Genomic DNA, 13,177 nt, shown 5'->3' with positions numbered 1-13,177 from the left:
CAATACATTTCCTTACAGGTCTTACGCATAGTTGAATTCTTCCTCTGAAGAAACATTTCCTCAAGTTAGATTGTGTGCTCTCCAGCAGTCTTCTCGTTGACTTAATTTTCAAGGTGTCATGTGAAATAAAGATGGATCTGGGACCAGTATTTCATCTGAGAAGTCAAAATTTGGAAAAAGTATCTGAGTGTCTATTGCAAAGGCCAGCATGAAAAACAAAACAGAAGCCTGAGCAGAGTCAAGGGCTACTGGAATGAGGTAAACCTCAGCTCCAAAGAAGGGTATAGTGAAAAAGGGTAACACCTGCATTTTTAGAAAGAAAAGATTAAAAAGCACACAATGGGCAGGTGATATGGAGCGTGTTCTGGTGAAATGCTGAATAAACAGAGTGCCCTCTTCTCAACAATCAAAAAGTAACTACAAAAGCTAGACAGAAAAAGTGGCTAGAACTAGAGTTCAGCAGATAAGGAAAAGATGGTGTTGTGAAAACTTGGACCCTACTTGTTCCAGGCTACACCATCAAAGGTAAGAAGGTTCTCAGTGGTGGCTGTGGTTATCCCTTACATCTCCAGCTGTGGCAGCCTGAAAATCATGAAAGGCACAGGAGATGTCAAAACAAGGGCTGGAGGAAAGAACCCAGAATCCAATGAATGAGCTCTTAAAGAAAAACTCACTGTTTACAATGAAGAACAACATTTCAATTAGAGGAAATTTAACAGCAAAAGTCTTAAGGTATAAACCAAAACCAGATGGCACATCTACCGCAGTGTAGAAATCCAAGGCCTATACTCTGCAAATTATAATTTTGCACCAGAAGATGTTGTAGACTTTAGTACCAAAACACATGACTAAGAGCATATTCAGCATTGAAGCTTGACAGCCACATTTGCAATATCCTACAGCTGGGTAAAGCTTATTGATTAACCTGGTTTTAAACAGACCTGATTATGAGGCTCAGCAGATAATTCCATGAATGAACTGTACTATGTCACATGGATTTACTGATACAGACTTCCCCCTTTTCAGTGATTTCTGTACCACACTTCATTTCACAGCATTGATGTGTCTTCAGAATGCATAAAACAACAGAGATCTGTTTTGAGTTGAGGCAGCTATGCAGATTTATACCAGCTGAAGATCTGGAATATAATATCACCACATTCCTTTGCTGCGTGCAACCTAATACTGCTGGGCTGCAAACAGCTGTTGGAGCTTCCATATGGCAGCTAAGGGCAACCATCTTTCTTCAAATGAAACAAAATTTTGTCACACGTAATGGACAGTGAATTGTGCTTCCACGTTGTCTTCTCTGGAAAAGCAGGTAACATTCGTAAAAGCTGGGCTGTATCAGAAAGATTAATTTTAAACCTATAGTGATTTGCTGATAATTGGTACATTGTCCTATCAAACAAAGGGCCAGCATCAACAAAAATGAACCCACTGCTTGTTTCTATAATTAGAAAAAAAGCACTGATAAGATATGTATTTATGGAAGCATAAACAGAAGACACCATGTTCTCCCATGCTACATAAATATTTCAGCTGATCCTCCTTTCCACCCAAAATTACTAGGTAATGATACCTCATGTATATTAGGGAACCCAGCCCAAAAGTTCACTTTCAATTCAGTATATTCCTAAAGTCTGGAATATGTAAAATATCTGACCCTCTCATAACTAATGTTGCAATTCCTGTGTTTTACAAGCTGGTTTTCAAGTGCCTTTCAGCCTGCCCAGCTGAGATGCTCAGGCTTTTCAGCAGCAGGACACCTTAAGTCATGAACAGGATTGCTCAGGCTAGAAAGCGAGGAAGTCTCTATTAAATAACATAAGAGTAGTGAGATAATTGCAACCTTGTTATTTCTTCATGAATTCATTCATTTCTTCATTGAAACCCTCTGTTCCATGGGGAAGGGGTTGGGTGAAAAAGGTGTCTATTCATAGCTTGCAGTGACCTGACTACTGCATTTCTGCATAGGCCTGATCCAAAGCCCATAAAGTCAATGGAAAGCTTAAGGTGGAAACTGTATTCTGACAATAAATGACACCAAATCATCTGCAGCAGGGAAGAAGCTTGCCCACCTGAATGGGTAAAGGAATCAGAACATGGACTGGTGAGCTGAGACTAGCACTTTCATCACTGTGCCAGAGTGAAGTCTTGCAGACAGTTTAGGACAGTATTAGAAGCTTCAGTGAAAGACAATGACAGATAAATGGCATCAGTGAGGGATGCAGTAGGCAGACTAGGAAGGAAGGACGGAAGAGCAGTAAATTAAAAGCAACAGTTGGAGAAGGAGCCCATAATCTAATACTGATCTGAGTGGTAAGTGATGCTAAGTTGTAGAAAGTGGGAAGCTGAAGGTCAACAAGGTCAGACAGTCACCCTTTTGGAAAAGCTTCACCAATGGCCAAGATTTTGTTGGCAGTCCTCAAAAAAACCTATTACCAGCTATCTTCATTGGGTATCTCAGCATAAACAGAGGTGGTTTGACAGATCATGCTTAAGAAGGTAATTCTGGTAAAGACAAAGAGTGGCAGTAAAGGCAGCAGCTAAACTGAAAATCTCAGGTTGGCAGAACATGATGTGCAGTTACTATTCACTCATTATTGACATGACCTGCGAAGTTTTTCATTGAAACAAAGAAATCTGAAAGAAGCCCTGGAGGCACCAAGCTTCTTAAGGAACAGAGTTGATGATAGGCCTTAACAAGTAGCCTTGCTTTAAAATCTCTATTAAATTGTAAGGTAAGCAACAAAATAATCCAGAGAAGCAATAGCTCTGCAATCACAAGATAACTTGCAATCAACATAAGAAATTTTCCTTGAATTCGTTACAGCATTCTCACAGAACTACTGTTGCAACAGATGTCAACAAGAGATGCTGTTACATATTGTCTTTCCAAATCACAGGAATAATCCTAGCATGTGGAGTAAGATTTAGTTTGGAAAACAAGCTGAGAAGTTAGTTTGGGTTACGTAAACTCTGGGAAAGAAGCAACAAGAACTTTTTCAGCTTGGTTTTAATCTCTAATAAGAATTCTCAAGTATTGTAGTGGGAGAATCACTCTCTGAAAACTGGGCATTTCTGATGGATTGTTATTTCTAAAATATACATGCATATATTTCCTGTACTAAGTTTGACAACTTGCACCAGAATGAGATTGATGGAGCATTTTTAAAATTGTAAAGATATAGAACAGAATTTCAGAGACTTTCTCTGGCACCTTTACAACATTCCTCTTTGCTGTCTTTTCCTATATCTTTCCACATGTTTGAAGTCTCATTCTCAGCTTTATCTAGGCAAGATATTGCTCTCTGACCTGGTTTAAGATGAAACATATGTTAGCATATGAACTGGTGAAAGAGTTTCAATTTTGTAATACTGCTCCGTTGTGTAAAGCTCTGAATACTTGCATACTGAAGTTCTTGAGGACCACAAAAAATGCAAAATTTTCATTCTACATCTGGAAAAGGCAGGTGTCTTTGAAGTTGGATTGGTTGAGTGTAACTGAGGTTTGGAAAAAGTTTGGATAGCGTCAGTAACTAACTTAGTAAATGCAAGTTGAAGTAACTGCACACTAGAAGTAAAACAGCTGCAGTGTCAAATACCTTCTCTGATTGTGTTTCAGCTTATTCTTTCCTGAGATTCTTCTAATTTCTGGATCCGCTTCACTGTATATAAATAGTTAACCCATTAGTTATCCTTTCCTGACCCAATAAAGTGTTCAACTGACTGTTTTCTTGTTTCTCTTGATACAGCAGAAAACATTTCTGAGGCTACACACTGCTTATTCAAAGATGGAAGATGCATGCATCAAGTCTTGCAAAAATGTTTAGGCTTCACAAAGTTGACATGGATACCAAAAAATAAAATAAATTAATGTGGAATGCAAAAAGGAAAACTTAAGCTGCAGCTGAATATGAAAGGGTGTGACCCTTTGCTGTGAGTTTTCTTTGGGTAGATGAATAAAGGCTTTAAAGCATCTACTGGGTATTTGTTCCAAAAGACCAGATTTCCTGAGGGTGAGTTTACAACTCATGCTATTTTAGTACATAAGGGTCAATTCCACTTGACCATTTCTATTTTTTAGTTCTGAATATGGATAGTTGGGAAGCAAAGGACGTTATATACAAGAGATGGCACACTACACAGGCAGGGAGTTAGTGAAACAACCACTAATCAAATCTTGAAATGCAAAGCAGACAGGGATTGAAACAAGAATGTAGCTAAGTTTGCTATAACCTTTGCAGCATGTTTAGGAACAAAGTCCATTTTATGATTATGCTTTATTTTCAGTAGAATTTTCTTCAAATTTCTTCAAGAGCTGGAAGGTAAGAATGTAGCAAAGTGTAGCAGACTAAATATCTCAACAAATCTTTACTCTATTCTTGTGTACACCATTTGTAATGCTGCTCTCATCACCACAGTGTCTCAGTGCCTTCCAGTAATGCAGGAAACAACGTGACTAACATCTGTCAAATGTTTGTGCTCTCTGCTTCTCTCCTCAGGGGAAGATGTGTGTTCAGCAGAGTGTTTTCTTTTGGAATTTATTTTTAATAAAATCTAAATGCATGTGCTATTTGTTTGTTAGAGAAGTCAAAGAAATATGCCTTGCACTCAGGACAGTAGGTACACAAGATGCCATAGCCCTGGGCTGCCTCTGGGAGAAGAAAAATTGCAGATTTCTGCTCAGGAGTGTGTAAAAGCAGCGAACAGGTAATGAAGAGGAGGAGGAGAGATGGGGAGTGCTTAAAGGGAACCATGTACTCACACAAGCTGGGAGTGCAGGAAAGAGAGGATGAGGCTTAATTTTCCTATCTTGGACTGCTTGCATTCAAGCCTTATGTTGCAAATACAAAAAAAAAAAAAAAAAAGAAGTTTGAGTCTAATTCCCACATACTGTCATCAGAGCCTTTGCTCACTTTGCTGCTTCTGCTCCTGAACATCCCAGAGTAGGAACAAGAGCACTATGACAGTGAAGGATGTGGAAGACTTGTGAGAGTATGTTTGTGCATTTACTGCTTACACTTTTTTAATGTCCAACTCAGGACAACTTCAACAAATTCTGATGTCTCTTGCAGATATATTTTAAAAAGAGAGAGAGAAAAAAAAGAAAAAAAAGTTAGACACTTGAAGCTGGTGAGAACACACATGAAAAGTTCTGTATGTTGGGAACTAAACAATTTCTAGTCAGAAGGTAAACTTAAGAGGGCTTTGAGCATACAGTGGAGAAGCAGGATTGATGTGCTCTTTTTCTTTTCTGTCATTAAGAGAGACTCTAAGAATCTCCTATGAAAAGCTTGGAGAAGTGAGCCCCATCCTTCTTCCAACATTAGCAAGTGAATTTTGCCTTTGACTGGAGTAGATGTGATAATGTTAAATAAATAATTTTGGAGGTTTTATTCAGTAGGATTTTCTATTCTTCTGAAACAATCACTCTGTCTGCCTATTTCTCATTTAAGAAGAGCCTTAAGAATAAACTCTACTTGCCTTCACATAAATAGTATCTCTAGTAAATTGTCCTTCTTCTGTTGTAAAAAGAATTTAACTACAGCCCTGCAGCTAAACCAACCCAATTCTTGAGGAATATGTTTAAAATAAACACTACAGATAAAACATTGAATTGTCTTCAGGTTATATTTTATTATCCTTTATATCACAATTGTCACTTTTCTTCATTTCATTGTTAACTTTTTAACAGCTAAAACCTAGTGTGCTCAGCATGATTTAGAAAGTGAGATATCCCTTGAGTTGGAGAGAAGCAACATTACCAAACAAAGCTTTAAAAATACCATTGCTCTGGTTGTAGAGACACATGTGTATTTGCATTGATGCAGACAAGTGCTGTCTGTACAGGAGGATTGTTTTATTTTGATCTGTCCCAAGACATAAAATTAGTCTCAGTGCTTTAGTCCCCTACACTCCCACACATTTCATTGGAAAATATACCTGAACAAAGACTGCGAGTTCTGTCCTTGGGGAGGTAGAAAATAGATGTTTTTGTCTTAGATTTATACCAGCAGTATGTGGAGACAGAAAATATGCAATAACTCAAAGAGATTTTACTTATCAGAGCTCTAGACAACCATTTGTCAGTACTTAACTGTATTGCTGGATGACTCATTCCCATTTCTAATACCTAGGAATACAGGGCATGTGTGGGAACACAATGTCTGCATTGATTTTAATCTGGTCTCTTTTTGTACTGTCTACAAATAGCTCAAAATGAACCCAATCAGATAAGCAGAGCAGAAAATGATTGCAAAAACACATACAGCAAGCTACTCACAGGGGCCTCAGTAAGACCAAGGAATACACAAAACAAAACACCAAGGTAGAACAGAACAACTCATGAAAGGGTACAGTTCCTCTATGCCATGGCTGAATAACTCAAATAGGCAAAGTGAATCCTTGTAAAGGAAGAGAAAGATTTTCTTTTTAAGTGAAGGATCAGCAGTTACCCAACTCAAAGCCTAATATCAGCAGTACATCCTTTTGTAATCACTTCAGTTTTCAACTCCTTTCATGTAAATCCAAGCTCTGTGTCAGAATAGGAATGGGTGATTCATCACTTACACTAGGCAGGACGGAGAAGGTAGGCTTTGCTGCTATTGTGCTATCACTGTTTAAAACATTGTATGTGCTCCAGCCCTCACTGAACTCCCCTTCACAGATGCCTTCTGCAATCCTTGGCTCCAGAAGGCTGCTGGAAGAGTGGGTGTGGTAGACTTTTTGGAAAAAAAATTCTTGTTATGGGAGAACGTTTAAGTTTTTCTAGTTATTTATGATCCAAAATGAAACAAAAATTTGAATTTTTTTACTGTTTTGCAAGGTGTTACTCTGAAAATAACTTGGATAAGGTAATTTTTTTTTCAATAACAACAGGTTGTTTGTTTTCAGTTATGACATTTGCTTTTTTTCTTCACTCTTCTGTGAAGCTCAAAATTTCAAAACAAAAACACAATTAAAAGAATCAACCACGCCAATCTTTCTGTTTTAAAATTTTCCAAATAGGCTCTGTCAACAATTTCAGAAGCTTTTCATATTGGAAAATTCATCATAGAGATATGTTTCCAGAGTATTACTATAGCCTTGACAAGTCAAGAGTTTCCAACAATAATGCCTTGCTGGTCTACCTCTTCAACACATATTTCTTGTGCCATCCTGAACGTAATCCTTTGGGAGGCAGGGTGGAAGGGGAGAAACAAAGGATACAGAATAACAGGCTCACCCTTAATCCAGAAGTAATGAGAAGAGGAAGAATCAGTCATAAGGAAGCTTAGACAAAACAGAAATTAAAACCTATATGATGTTAAAATATTCACGATCAGACTAGCCTTTTTGACTATGCTTATACAGCGTAAATTCCTTTTCCAACATCAGAACAAACTATAAATCCCTTGAGGGTGCTGCAATTACACTGATTTTACATCAGAATAGGTCAGAGAACTGACAAAATTTCTATAAAGAAAAGGATTGGAATTTCATCTTGCTTTTTCCCTGTGAACGTTGATCTGCCCTTAGCTCTTTCTGATAGGCTTCTCTTCCTAGTGAACCATTTATCTGAGTGCGATTATGTGGAAAAATTAAGAGGCACATCAAAGTTCCTTAGACAGTGCCAACTGCAGGCGGCACACATCCACATAGCTCAGAGGAGTCCTTAGCTACAACAGACAGGGCTGCTGCATCTCTGTCTCCTGGTCCTGGAATAGTTTTGCTGACATCCAAGGGCCTTCACCACCATGTCCCAGGGCAGAGCACAAGCATGCAGCTTGCCATCCTGGGACAAGTGTGCTGTAATTCATATGTAGTTCACACCAGGAGGGAGCAAGTGCAGTTTGCAGAGAACAGTCATGCAATTGATGTTTGCAGAGGCCTCCTCCGTACATTTCCTGAGAACATCATAGAAGAAAGATATTAATTTCCTCCAGTTTACCAGACAACATAGGTAATATGTTCAGACCTAGGAAGAGCAGTGTTGTAGTGTTGTATCACAAACACCCCCCAAAAAACCCTGCAGAGACAACAAGAAATATGAGGTCTCCAAAAGCAAGTAGGAAAGCAATTATATATTTGACACTGTGGCAAGCTACAGTGAAATTTACCTGTATTTTCTATCCAGGCTGCAATCAGGATTTTAAGAAGTCGTTCTGAAGAGAGTGTAGGGTTTCACAGCTCTAAGTTCTCATGTCCTGTGACAATGACTACCACCCTGTCTACTTCTGAACTGAACAGAAATTTGCTTATATTCATCCTACATTTTTGCAAAGATCTTGATCCTCGGCTTCCAGTAGCTTCAGGAAAAGATTTTGAGAGATAATGAACCACCCCCTGCCCCGTCCCCAACATTTACACAAACACACACACACAGCATATGGCCTCACAATCTTATTCCTTGGAATAACCTGTTCTATAAGGGTAATGTATTTCCTCGATGGCAGAAAACTGTTGTGGTTGTAGAACCTCTATGAGGAAATGGTTCCATAGTTGTACTTCAAATCCATTGCAGATATCCCAATGTTTTGTGTAACACCGGGGAAGCTCAAAGATTCCTCAGTGCATCTTGGTTTTACTAGCAATCTTGCATCTTTCTCTGACAATCCTAGATCCACTGAAGGCACAATGATGGAGATATTCCTTAGTCTTCTCTGTACAGGGTTGTCGCTGAATGAAAATGCTAATATCGCCTCGAACCACATTATATTGCCCTCATAAATTTATCCATTTTGGACAGGTAACAAGTTTTCGCTTCCCCACTGCAAAACCCAGGGCAGTGAAAACACTGAATGCCATCAGAGACTTGTCTTCTCCACAGAGGGGTCGATTTGTACCTGTGGAAGTCCTGTTGTATCCAGTTCTCAGGGACAGGAAGGCCTGAGGATCAGGAGGATGTCAGAGGAACAAATTCAATAAACATCCACTTAAAACCCAATAATTCAAGAGACTATCACCTTAGAAATCAACTAAATGGGGGATATTGCTTGCCAAATAAAGGCAAGCTGGGTTATTTATTATTTTAATGAGTTTTTTTATTAGAGCAAAGACAAAGTTTTCTGTATTCAAGTAATAAAGATAAGAAACAAGAAAACTCCTGAGATTAAATAATCACCTTCTCCAAGCACTAAATTGTTACTTCTACTGAGTGTTTTCTTTCACTGTTAAGTGGAAAGTTTAGTTTTAATTAAACAATTAAATGTTAAACTCCACATTTTTGTAATAGGTTGTTAGAAGCCTTAGATTTGGGATTTCTTTTTGCCTGTGGTTGTCATCTGGAATAAGCATCCTAATATTAACAAAGATATAAATGCCCCTGATTTTAGTCCATACAATTTAAAATCAGTTTAGATAGCTGCAAACATATGGCTTATATTCCCTTCTCTGCACACACACTCAGGTTTATTGAAAAGAAAAAATTTCCTCTGATTTACATCTATTTTCTTTTTTTCTCTCTTGTGCTAAGAGTTGATTCTCCACCCACACACACATCAGCAGTGAACTCTCAATTAATTGTAAAAGATTTGAATAAAAAAACCTGCTGGAGAGGGATTTAAGTTACTGAAAAGGAAGCATCTGGACTTCTCTAAAGTATAAGGGTTTTTCCACCACTTTGGAAGGTAATTTAAGGAAAAAATGTATGATGTTTGACGGGTTGACAGACTCTGATGATTCACCTTGTATGTTGAAACATGCCCTCTCCCACCACTTGAACCAAGCACTAGCTTGTTTTGTTTCTTAAACAGTGTGAAATGGCAGGATTTATAAATCTATAATAGTTGTCAAAAAACTAGACTAAGACCACCCTAGTGTTGACATAATATGACTTTCCTGTTCTCCAAGCAGCAGGAGACCTTCCTTATAAGTGCTGAAATATCAGAAACTGAAAAGTCTGGGGAAAGGTGGCGGGATGGAAGATCTGTCTATATGCAACTATTTTCAATCATGGAGAAACAGAACAAGCAGACCAACCTTCCACCTTTCATAAAGCCCCACAACAAGATGTCTGTGCAGGGCATGATGCTGGTGTCCCACCTGGCTTGCTCAGAACTCACTCCAGCAGAATCTTCTCTATCTCTGAGTGCACAGTGAACCCATCTCCCTGGGACTTTCCTCAGCTGAACAGTGAAGGAAAGAGACTTTAAGTAATTCTAAAAGGAAGTGGTAGTTAAACAAAACAGCCTGGAGGGACGGATGTCATAAGCTGCACTAATATTCAAAAGAAGGCTTCAAGGGGATGATCCTGAACCATCCACACTGCGATCAGCCTCGAGACAGAAGAAAAGTATGACCTCAAGTCTCTGTGTCACACCTAAGCAAGTGAGGTGAGGCACATCTTCTTTAGCTTTTAAGCTTCTAAAAGTTTCGTGTCTACATTAAACCACATATAGGAAAGAAAGAGGCATAGTGAAGGACCCTTTATCTCATGCAAAACCAGGGTCCCAAGCGGGCTGCATGGCTTGTGGCTCTGCACCGGCTGCAGCCTGGCTCCCCTCCCAGAACCTCACACACCACCACATACCTACATTGGGTAAATGTGCGCAATCCTAATACTCACCCTTTAGCTGCCATATCTTTGTATCAGAAATAAACAATAGTTTTATTTCATGCATTCATTTTTAAACCATGTCACTTTTAACATACAAATGCTAAATGGAGAGATCAAAACGATTTGTAAGGGCTGTGTTCAGTCGAGACAGCATCTGTGGTGCTGCAGCAAAACAAAGGGAAACAAGCAGATAGTCAGTGCAGAGAAAAGCCTCAGAAAACCTGCAGTGCAGGAGGATGAGTAAACTAGCTAACGAAACATTTGATATCTTCGTACAGCAAGCCACGTGAAATGAGGCATGAAAGAGTAATCTGGACATGCACTTAGTGAAAGGAACAGACTGAAAAAGAAAGAACCAGCCATACAGTTTCAAGCTGTGATATTGAAAAAGAAACAATAAATGATGCAGTATTAAGACCGTATTAAGTATATTTGGAAGCTGTGAAAAAAAAATAAAAATAATAAGGGTTGACTTGCCAATTCCTCATTTTGTGGAGCTCAAAGACAGGAGAGACCTTTGTACCATCTATTTTGACTTCCTGAATAATACAGGCTATTACATTTCCCTCCTCTTTTAATGCTTAGGTTACCTTTTCTGGTACAGTTAAACCAATGCAATGTTAGCTACATGAGAACAGGTACCCCTGATTAACTGTGTCATTGAACTACACTGTTAGGCTAAAGGTCAGAAGGATTATTTCTGTTCTCAGGGGAATAAACAGTTCTCCACAGGCAGAGGACAGAGAAGATAATTCAGTTTATAACTGAGGGCATGCCCAGAAGATACTAATCCACACCACTGACAGAAAAACAAAACCAAGAACCATCAAAACACCTGTTCTTCCCAGGTGCAAAATCTATATTTTTCCGCAAAGCTGGTCTTTGGCTAGACTTTAAGTGCATGAAGAAAGGTCACCAGTATATTCACCTCCAGAACAGGCTTCCCATTTCTACCCTGACCTCTTCTTGCTCTTGCACTATTTTCATTCTCAACAAATACCCCTCCTCATCAGTGTTGCAGAGGAAGACATTAGACAAGCTGTGCAAAACCCTGAGATAAAAATGCTTAATTGTTAAGGAAACAGAAGGGGAAAAAAAAAAATATATATATATATATATTCTTCTCCATCCCTACAGGCAGTCATAAAAGCCCTGAAGCATAAGATTTGATTATAACCATATCTTCATTTAGAGCTCCAAGTGCTGTGGGCGTACCTAAGGCAATGCTTAACCCCATGTCCCCTGAACAAGTCATTGATTTCCACAGGGTTGCTCGAGAGTAGCAGCAAAGAAGACTCCGTTGTGAACGATCACTTTGGAAGGAAGAACTGCATCTCCTGTAGTTATAAAGGGAGAAAACAGTAAAAAGACAAAGTGAAGGTTTCAAAGCACAAGGACAAAAGAACAGGGGAATTTAGGATATCTAAATATATAAAAAAAGACTATCCAGTCTACTACCTAGCATAACAGATGATAGGATTTTGCCTAGAGTTGAATTCAAATATAGAAATGTAGGTAAATCTCATTTTAACAATGTCAAATGGAGAATCAAACACAACCTCCAATCAGTTTTTCCTTTATTTATTCAGCCTCACCTGACATCTGGATTGAACACCAGTATCCTGTTGTGTTGTCCCTCTGACATACACAATGCTAAGTCCAAAGAGAAGATAATTTTCCTTTTACTTAATACTTTCATCTGTACTTCCTAACACAACAACGGTCTTTCCTGATAAACCTTAAACACAGAGCTCAGAGAGGTGGTTATGCACGAAGGAATCATTCTCTCTTATTGATTCAAAAAAAAAAAAAAAAAACAAAAGACAAAATAAAGACAAAATAATATTGAGTACATCGATATCTATCTGTAGATACAGTCTATTGATACAATCTTCAGGCTGTACTCCCAGTTGTACTAATCTGGTTGTGAGACTGCAAACGTCTAAGTAGGTAACTCATATCACTGTGTACCTTTAGATCATCCTCATGATTTACCACAACTTGTTATGTCTTCTGCAGACTTGTTATTAATGATTTGAATAAGAATATAGAAGCATCTCACAATGAGTTCATTTCCTGGTATGTTTTTTAAAATGTCTTGTCATTGATTTCAAGCACATCAGTGTTTCCATTTGTCTTTTAAATGGTTTATTAGTAAAACAACTGATTTTGTGGATTGTAAGGAGTCATCACTTTTCAGACTCTTGGGAGGAAGGCTGTAAATAATTCCCCCATTATTTTTTAGTACTGCCTACATGAAGTTGGTGTTTTCACTACACCAACAATCATTTCAATTTTGAGGAAACTGGCAATTGTTAAAGCTTCAGATACATTAATTACAGTATGTGCTATATTCTGCTCACATAAATTAATGTGGGAGAAAAGGATGACTTATACATCAGAAAAAACACCATGTCTTTAGTCCAGAGATGACTCTTTTTCATCAGAATTAAGTCAAATATTTATTACGTCATACAAAGTGATGAACATCTTGCATTTAGGAAATAATGTGTGTTACTATAAAGTTTTCTCCTGCTTACATTGAATCTGCAACAAATACATCCTAAGTTGAAGTTATTGTGTGAAGTTATTCTGTCTACATGTTTGTAGCTGACACGTGATGGCAAAGGCCAC

At 38.4% G+C, this 13,177-nt stretch overlaps 1 long non-coding RNA gene across 4 annotated transcripts in view; it reads right to left on the bottom strand.

Annotated features, from left to right (window-relative positions):
* Window positions 1-5,623: 5,623 nt before the first annotated feature.
* Window positions 5,624-13,177, bottom strand: part of LOC139827640 (uncharacterized) — a 45,220-nt gene continuing 37,666 nt past the window's right edge. For 2 of the 4 annotated variants that reach the window (XR_011738538.1, XR_011738541.1), the window contains one exon: window positions 5,624-11,880. This is a non-coding gene — a long non-coding RNA (uncharacterized lncRNA). The remainder of the gene's footprint in view (window positions 11,881-13,177) is intronic. The other 2 variants (XR_011738540.1, XR_011738539.1) reach the window with 2 other exon arrangements.

The sequence above is a fragment of the Patagioenas fasciata genome, chromosome 3 (assembly GCF_037038585.1).
Source record: "Patagioenas fasciata isolate bPatFas1 chromosome 3, bPatFas1.hap1, whole genome shotgun sequence".
NCBI lineage: Eukaryota > Metazoa > Chordata > Aves > Columbiformes > Columbidae > Patagioenas > Patagioenas fasciata.
This window is presented reverse-complemented; position numbering and strand designations above follow the sequence as displayed.